Consider the following 8,152-nt stretch of genomic DNA (forward strand, 5'->3'; position numbering starts at 1 on the left):
TGATCCCAAACCACTGGTATCTCTTCTACAATTATGAGTTCTTTACAGAGACTTTTTTTAAAGATTGGGATATTTCTAGGGGTGTGCCAGAGCCAGCTCAAATTGGCTCTGGAAAACTGATTGTTCAATTATCAGTGGGAGCATTTATACCTCAGAAATGGCAAAATGCTGCAAATCAGGGCTTGTGTAATTGTTTCATTGATTGTCTAGATTTAAGAAATTGATGGAGAAAATATTAATATAAATTAAACTTAAATGTGTGTCATAGATATGTGTGTGTGTGTGTGTGTGTGTGTGTGTGTGTGTGTGTGTGTTTATTTTCTTCTGGAGGACAGGTTGTTAAACACACCACTTACATTTGCTTGACTCCAGTCCTGAGGCTCCTTGGAGAGAACCTTCAGCAGCTGAGCAAGCACATTTACAGGCTCTTCTAGAACCCATGATGTAGCTGGGCTGGGTCAGTTGGCCTTTAGAACACCTGAGAGTATTCTTACCAAGTCCACCCTCTTCTTGGGCTTCAGTTTCTCCTGAAACCTTTTGGTTCTTCCCTTTTCAGTTGGGTGATCATCTTTCTTGACAGAGAAGAGCAGAATAGAAGCTGAGTGGTCCAGGTTTGTTTCCCTCAGGTCATCTTTTGCCATATTATTGGGAGGAAAGTGCTTTGTGACTTCCAAAGACCCTTGAAAGGTTAGTTTTTTTTTTTTTTGGCTGGGCAGTGGGGTTAAGTGACTTGTCCAGGTTCACACAGCTGGTAAGTGTTACGTATCTGAGGCCAGATTTGAACTCAGGTCCTCCTGATCCAGGGCCAGTATTCTATCCACTGTGCCACCTACCTGCCCGAAAGGTTAGCTGTTATTGTGGTTCCTACCAGGCAGTGATTCTAATCCTTCTGGCCAGGATGCAGCTAAGAAAACCCAGTTTGTGGTTTGTATCATTTCCCCAAACCTTAGTTCACTTTTCCTTTTAGCTTCACTGACATTGTTCTAACCAATATTATGCTGCTGATCCATATTCCCCATGGGTTAAGTGCCCTGGCTGCCATCTTTTGTGGGGGTGCTTATGAATTGTAAGCACACTAGTGAATTTCTTGTAGCCACATCAACCTCACTTCTCCCACCTCGAAAATGGGGATGACTGCCATGCAGCTTAAGTTATCCTGGAGACCCTTGTGGAAGTCAACAATGGATCCACAAAAAGAATAATAAAAAGGGAGTATGTAGGTAGTGCTTAAAGGTTTGCAAAGTGCTCAATAGATATTCTCACTTTATTCTCATAATAACCCTGTGAGAAGGTGCCTTTTTATTTCCATTTTCAGATGAGGACATGGAGGCTGAGAGATGTTAAGGGACTTGCTCAGGGTGACAGGCTAATTAGTATCTGAAGCAAGATTCAAACTAGGCCACCTCAACACCTCTATTATAGGAACCTAAGTGGTAAAATAAAAATTTTGGTGTAGTTGAAAAACTACTTAAAGTAGGAGCCAGGAGAGCTGGGACCTAGTCCAGCTTCTTTAATGGGGTAAATTGGGGGAGCCCCCTGTCATTTATGGGTTATCTACTAGGCTGTAAGAACCAGGAAGTTAGAAACCACGTCTTAGCTAAACTTTGTGCTTTCCCCAGTGATCTGCATGCAGAAGGGAAATGTTTGGGGAATGAAAGGTGAATGATTATGTCTTCGGGCAAGTCCTCCCCACTCTAGGCTTCAGTTTATTTTTATTTTTATTTTGTTAAGGTAGAGGAGGGATGGGGAAAGAAGAAAGTGGAACAAGAAGGGACTAGAATCTAGTCTTATTCCTTTTTTGACAGGGTTTCTAAACTGGTAGATTAAGTAGGTACTTCATTTAGAACTTAGCAAAGCATTTGACAAAGTCTCTCATGCCATTTCTATAGAAAAGATGGAGAGATATAGCTAGAAGTATCATTTCATTGGTGTAGGGAACTCCAGCAAGAGGGAACTCCCTCTATCAATTTGGGTCTTAGTAATAATAGCTAGCATTTATATAGTATTTACAAATATCAACTCATTTTATACTCATAACAACTCTGAGAGCTAGGTGCCATTTTTATCTCCATTTTACACCTGAGGAAAGTGAGGCAAACAGCAGTGATTTGCCCAGGGTCACACAGCTAGGAAGTCTCTGAGGTTGCATTTGCATTCAGGTATTCCTGAAGACCCTCGATTCACTCAGCCACCTAGCTTCCTCCCCTAGCACCTTCTTTGCAACATTTCATCTTAGAGAGTTTCCTAGTGCACCGAGAAGTGACTCAACCAGGGTCACATAGCCTGGATGTGTCCTTCAGAGGCAGGACTTTAACTTAACTAGATCTTCCTGGCTTGGAGGCCAGCTTTCTATCCATTAAACCATATTGCCTCTCAGGTGGAGAAGGAATAATATTGCACATATCTAAAGAGAAATTTAGGCTTTATAAAAACAACAATCTTGTTCTAAGTCTAATCATTTCTCTTTTAGACATTAGGGAACTGAGACTCAGAGAGGTTAAGTCACTTGCCTGGCATGGCACAACTAGTGTGAGATGTGAATCCAGGTCTTTTGGAGGCTATATTAATGCTTTAATCTATTGATTCACACTGCCTCAAATGGTGTTTCTTGGGTGTTTTAAATTCTCTTATTCTACAGTCTTGTAAGTCTTTTAAAAAGGGACTTTGATGTCTCTCTCTGGGTCTCAGTTTCCTCAGCTGTAAAATGTGAGAGTTGGACCACATAAAACTCTAAGAAGTCCATCGCCTTCTTGTACTAGAATTCTAGATTTTCCTTTATGTTGTTCCCAAAGCATGACTGTGGAGAAGAATAAGGATGAGGTCCTACTAGCTTTTATTATTTACACATTTGTAAACTGCAACCTAAAAGTATCTGAAATTCCATTTTTGAGAGCAGCTGAGATCATACTAAAACCCATGACAAAAGGAGCTTGGGGGTCTGAGGAGGCTGGTCATTGGCTTGGTCAGTCAATGAGTATTACTCTTTGGTGATAGTGACCATTAATAATGGTTTCCAGCATTTCTGCAGCACTTTGCCAGGTCCAGGGATTTTCTCATGTGTCCTCTCTTGTCCTCATCCTGCCGTGGAGGAGCAGGTGGGCTATTCCTCAGGTGGGAAAATGAAGCTTTACTTTAAGGTGATGCCACAATGTTTCCTCTTCTCTCATGTTCATCATCCATCCACCTCTAGTCTGTTGATTTTCCTCAGCCTTTCAGCAATGGGCCTGAACTCCTGCAGGCCCAGAGGTCCAGAGAGGAGAGCAGGGATTGGCCTTCTGTCCCCAGAGCCCTCAGCACTGCTTCCTGTGTCAGAGCGAGGGGAAAGACAATAATGATAGTAGCAATAACAACTTTAAAAAGCATTTTACATACATAGTAATAGCTAACGTGTATATGATGTTTTAAGGTTTGCAAAGCACTTTGCAAATATCTCATTTTATTCTCACAATAACCCTGGGAGGTAGGTGCTATTATTATCCTCATTTTACAGATGAGGAAACTGGGGCTCAGAAAAAGTTGTCCGACTTGCCCCAGATCACAGAGCCTCATTAAGCGTTGGAGGCAAGAACTTGAGTCGCTCAGGTCTTTCTGTTTCTTAGACTTACGGGCAGAAGGGAGAGAGACTGAGGTACTAGGGGTGTGGTGCCGGTACGGTGGGGTGGGTGGGACAGGAGTGGGGGTGGTTGGTCGCCTTTCCTTCCAAGACTTGGAAACCCTGGTCCCATCCAGTGCCCAACTTCTCCCAGGACTGGTCCCTAGTTTCCTTTGGGGCCCAAGGAGAAGCCACCCCCAGCCTGGATGACTCCAGTGAGGGCTCCCACCTCCGGGGCCAGCCGCAGACCCTTTGCGCGGTAGCCTGAGCCTCTTTGTAGCCAATGCAGCCCCAGGCGGTAGCAGCGACCCCGAGGAGGGGCAGGGGCAGTGCCAGGTTCCAAAGGGAGCTGGATGGGTGGACTGCCGGGTCTGGGGGGCAGCGGCCAGGACGCTGGTGCCTCACCAGGGCTGGGACTTCTGTTTGGCCAGCGGGAAGCCCCAACAGACCCCCAACGGACCCGGGGCTGGGCTGGGGGTGCGTATAGAACGGAGGTGAGGCAGGTATGGAATGAAACGGAAAGCAAAAAAACGGAAACAGGAAGGAATGGAATGTGTGGGACACCAGTGGGGAGGACGGTTGACCAACAAGGGAGAAACCGAGACCAAAGGGGAAGGCTGTCAGGTACTGGGTACCCAAGGGGATGATGAATCGGAACTCTAAGGGAAGGGCGGGGGTATTAAAGAGAGAGGAAAAGGGAGAAATGGAGGGGAAACGATGAAGTAGGAGAAAGGTCCTGGGCCCTGTGGGTGTTAGAACAGAGAACAGTGAGGAAATGGAATAAAATGGAGACCAATAGAGGAGAGGGATAGACCATGTAGTGCAGGGGACTAATTGGGGAGGGGGGAGATGGTATGGAGATCAAGACCATGTGGAGAGACAGAGAATGAAAAGGAGACCAAGAGGGTTTGGATGAGGGGTCGGAGTGGGCAGGAGTGGTAGAGACTAATGGGGGTGGGGAAGCCATTTGGTGGTGGTCAGAGGTCAAGGACAACGGACATGGTGGAGAACAGATCCCAACGGCTCTCTTTCACTAGAACGTCTCTTTCACTTCCTCTGAGACCCAAGGAAATTCCCAGGGTGTGGTGTCCCCCAACCCAGAGTCATGAGTCAGCAAACTCTCCTTTCCCTGACAACAGTGAGTACTACTATTACTACTCCTACTCCTACTACTGGGGGCCATCTCCAGTTGTCCTGATCTGTATCTTACCACTGGACCCAGATGCCTTGGGAGGAGAAAGTGAGACTGGTGACCTTGCACAGCCCTCCCTCACTTAAATCTAATTTACATCCAAATCATGGTATCATCTTCCAGATGTCATGGTCCTCTTCTAGAACAAAGGACAAATGACAATAATAACAGCAATTACTACTACTACTAATGCTGCTACTGTTACTACTGCAGCTGCTGCTGCTGCTGCTGCTACTACTACTACTACTACTACTACTATTGAATTGATAGTGGCCAGCAAAGACTTCTGAACTCAATGAACAAAGCAGGCACTCACTGATCCAGGCTTCTCAATGCCCCCTGGACCTCTGGGGCCCATTCTCTGGGGCCTTTTGTAAACAAGGGTGTTGCCAAGTCTCTCATTTACTTTGTAAAGTAAACGCATAGGTGTCAGTCAGCTAACTTGAAAGTCCAATGAATGAAGAAAGCAGTCTTATCCCTGTCTTCTCTCAGAGATAGCAATCTGGTAGAGTATACACTATGCAAGTCTAAGACTGAAGACCACTGGCTGCTCAGCAGACAGTGCAGGGTATTTTGCACCCATGGCATTGTGTACTGGTCCACTTTTGTCTTTTCATTCAAGGTTCAGTTTGTAACTTTCCATTTTTCTTTCTTTCTTTCTTTCTTTCTTTCTTTCTTTCTTTCTTTCTTTCTTTCTTTCTTTCTTTCTTTCTTTCTTTCTTTCTTTCTTTCTTTCTTTCTTTCTTTCTTTCTTTCTTTCTTTCTTTCTTTCTTTCTTTCTGGCAATTGGGGTTAAGTGACTTGCCCAGGGTCACACAGCTAGTAAGTGTCAAGTATCTGGTCTGAGGTCAGATTTGAACTCAGGTCCTCCTGACTTGAGGGCCAGTGCTCTATCCACTGCGCCACCTAGCTGCCCCCAAACTTTACATTTTTCTTAGCCACCAACCACCATGGGTGATGCATATGGCTCCTAGAGTCTGTGATGATTCCACTGACCAACATTTCTTTGAGATGGTTTCTGAGATGATCCGTCATAGACAGGGGAACCCTCTGATCTTTCTCTGAATGATCAAGAATCAGTAAATTGGGTTCTGTGGGTTGTACCTTGAGTATACCCCACATCCCACTCATGCACTGAAACATACCTGTCCTCTTGCTGAACTCCAGCCTCAATCTATACTTTTCCTCTTGTGGTACTAGGGAGTCCCCAAAGTTGAACCCCAGGATCCAGCACAGAAGGTGAATACTTGGGGCTCTTGTGATGTTCACTGGAACCTCTTGTCTCCATCTTCTTGTACAGCTTCTGCACAGTCTGCATGGATGGTCAAAGTGTGTAGGTATTGGGCCCCAGCTTGTTGCTTGCAGTATCTTGTTGAAATTTTTTTTATGTAGAAATTTATTTATTTTTAGTTTTCAACATTTACTTCCACAAGATTTTGAATTCCAAATTTTCACCCCATCTTGCCCCTCCCCCCCCGATGATGGCACACATTCTTACTACCCCTTCTCTAGTCTGCCCTCCCTTCTATCTCTCCCCCCTTCTCTTATCCCCTTCCCCTTCTATTTTCCTGTAGGGCAGGATAGATTTCTGTACCTCATTTCCTGTGTTTCTTATTTCCCAGTTGCATGTGGAAACATTTTTTTTTAAACATGTGTTTTTAAAACTTTGGGTTCCAAATTTTCTCCCTTCCTCCCATCCCACCCACCCTCATTGAAAAGGCAAGCAACTCAATATAGGTTATACATGTGCAGTTATGCAAAACACTTCCATAGTAGACATGTTGTGAAAAACTAACTCTATTTCCCTTAATCCTATCCTGCCCCACCCATTTATTCTATTCTTTCTTTTGACCCTGTCCCTCCTCAGAAGTACTTCCTTCTGATTACCCCTTTCCCAATCTGCCCTCTCTCTATCATCCCCCTGCTCTCTTGTCCCCTTCCTCCCCTATTTTCCTGTAGGGTAAGACAGATTTCCATACCCAATTGAGTGTGTATGTTATTCCCTCCTTAAGCCAAATCCTATGAGAATAAGATTCCCTCATTTCCTCTCACCTTCCCTGTTTCCCCTCCACTGTAAGAACCTTTTCTTGTCTGTTTGTGCAAGATAATGTACCCCATTCTACCTCTCCCTTTCTCCTTCTCCTAGTATAATCCTCTCTCACCCTTAATTTTATTCTCCAGATATCACCCCTTCATCTTCAACTCACCCTGTGCCTCTATCTATCTATCTATCTATCTATCTATCTATCTATCTATCTATCTATCTATCTATCTTCTATCTATACAGACATACATATAATTTTTCCCTCCCACTACCCTAATACTGACAAAGGTCTCATGAGTTATAAATATCATCTTTCCATGCAGGAATGTAAACAGTTCTTAATAAGTCTCTTATGATTTCTCTTTCCTGTTTACCTCTTCATGTTCCACTTGAGTCTTGTATTTGAAAGTCAAATTTTCTATTCAGCTCTGGTCTTTTCATCAAGAATGCTTGAAAGTCCTCTATTTCACTGAATGACCATTTTTTCCCCTGAAGGATTATACTCAGTTTTGCTGGGTAGGTGATTCTTGGTTGTAATCCTATCTCCTTTGCCCTCCAGAATATTATATTCCATGCCCTCGTCCTTAATGTAGAAGCTGCTAAATCTTGTGTTATCCTGATTGTGTTTCCACATACTTGAATTGTTTCTTTCTGGCTGCTTGCAATATTTTCTCCTTGACCTGGGAACTCTGGAATTTGGCTACAATATTCCTAGGAGTTTTCCTTTGGGGATCTCTTTCAGGAGATCTGTGGATTCTTTCAATTTCTATTTTGCCCTCTGGTTCTAAAATATCAGGGCAGTTTTCCTTGATAATTTCTTGAAAGATGATGTCTAGGCTCTTTTTTTGATCATGGCTTTCAGATAGTCCAATAATTTTTAAATTCTCTCTCCTGGATCTATTTTCCAGGTCAGTTGTTTTTCCAATGAGATATTTCACATTGTTTTCTAATTTTTCATTCTTTTGGATTTGTTCTACTGTGTCTTGATTTCTCATAAAGTCACTATCTTCCAATTGCTCTATTCTAATTTTTAAGGAAGTATTTTCTTCAGTAAGCTTTTGGACTTCCTTTTCCATTTGGCCAATTTTGCTTTTTAGGGCATTCTTCTCTCATTGGCTTTTGGACCTCTTTTGCCATTTGGGTTAGGCTATTTTTTAAGGTGTTATTTTCTTCAGTATTTTTTTGGGTCTCCTTTAGCAAGCTGTTGACTTGTTTTTCATGATTTTCTTGCATCACTTTCATTTCTCTTCCCAGTTTTTCCTCTACTTCTCTTACTTGCTTCTCAAAATCCCTTTTGAGCTCTTCCAAGGCCTGGAACGGATTC

Source organism: Phascolarctos cinereus, unplaced genomic scaffold (assembly GCF_003287225.1).
Source record: "Phascolarctos cinereus isolate Bilbo 61053 unplaced genomic scaffold, phaCin_HiC Scaffold_726;HRSCAF=1367, whole genome shotgun sequence".
Classification (NCBI taxonomy): domain Eukaryota; kingdom Metazoa; phylum Chordata; class Mammalia; order Diprotodontia; family Phascolarctidae; genus Phascolarctos; species Phascolarctos cinereus.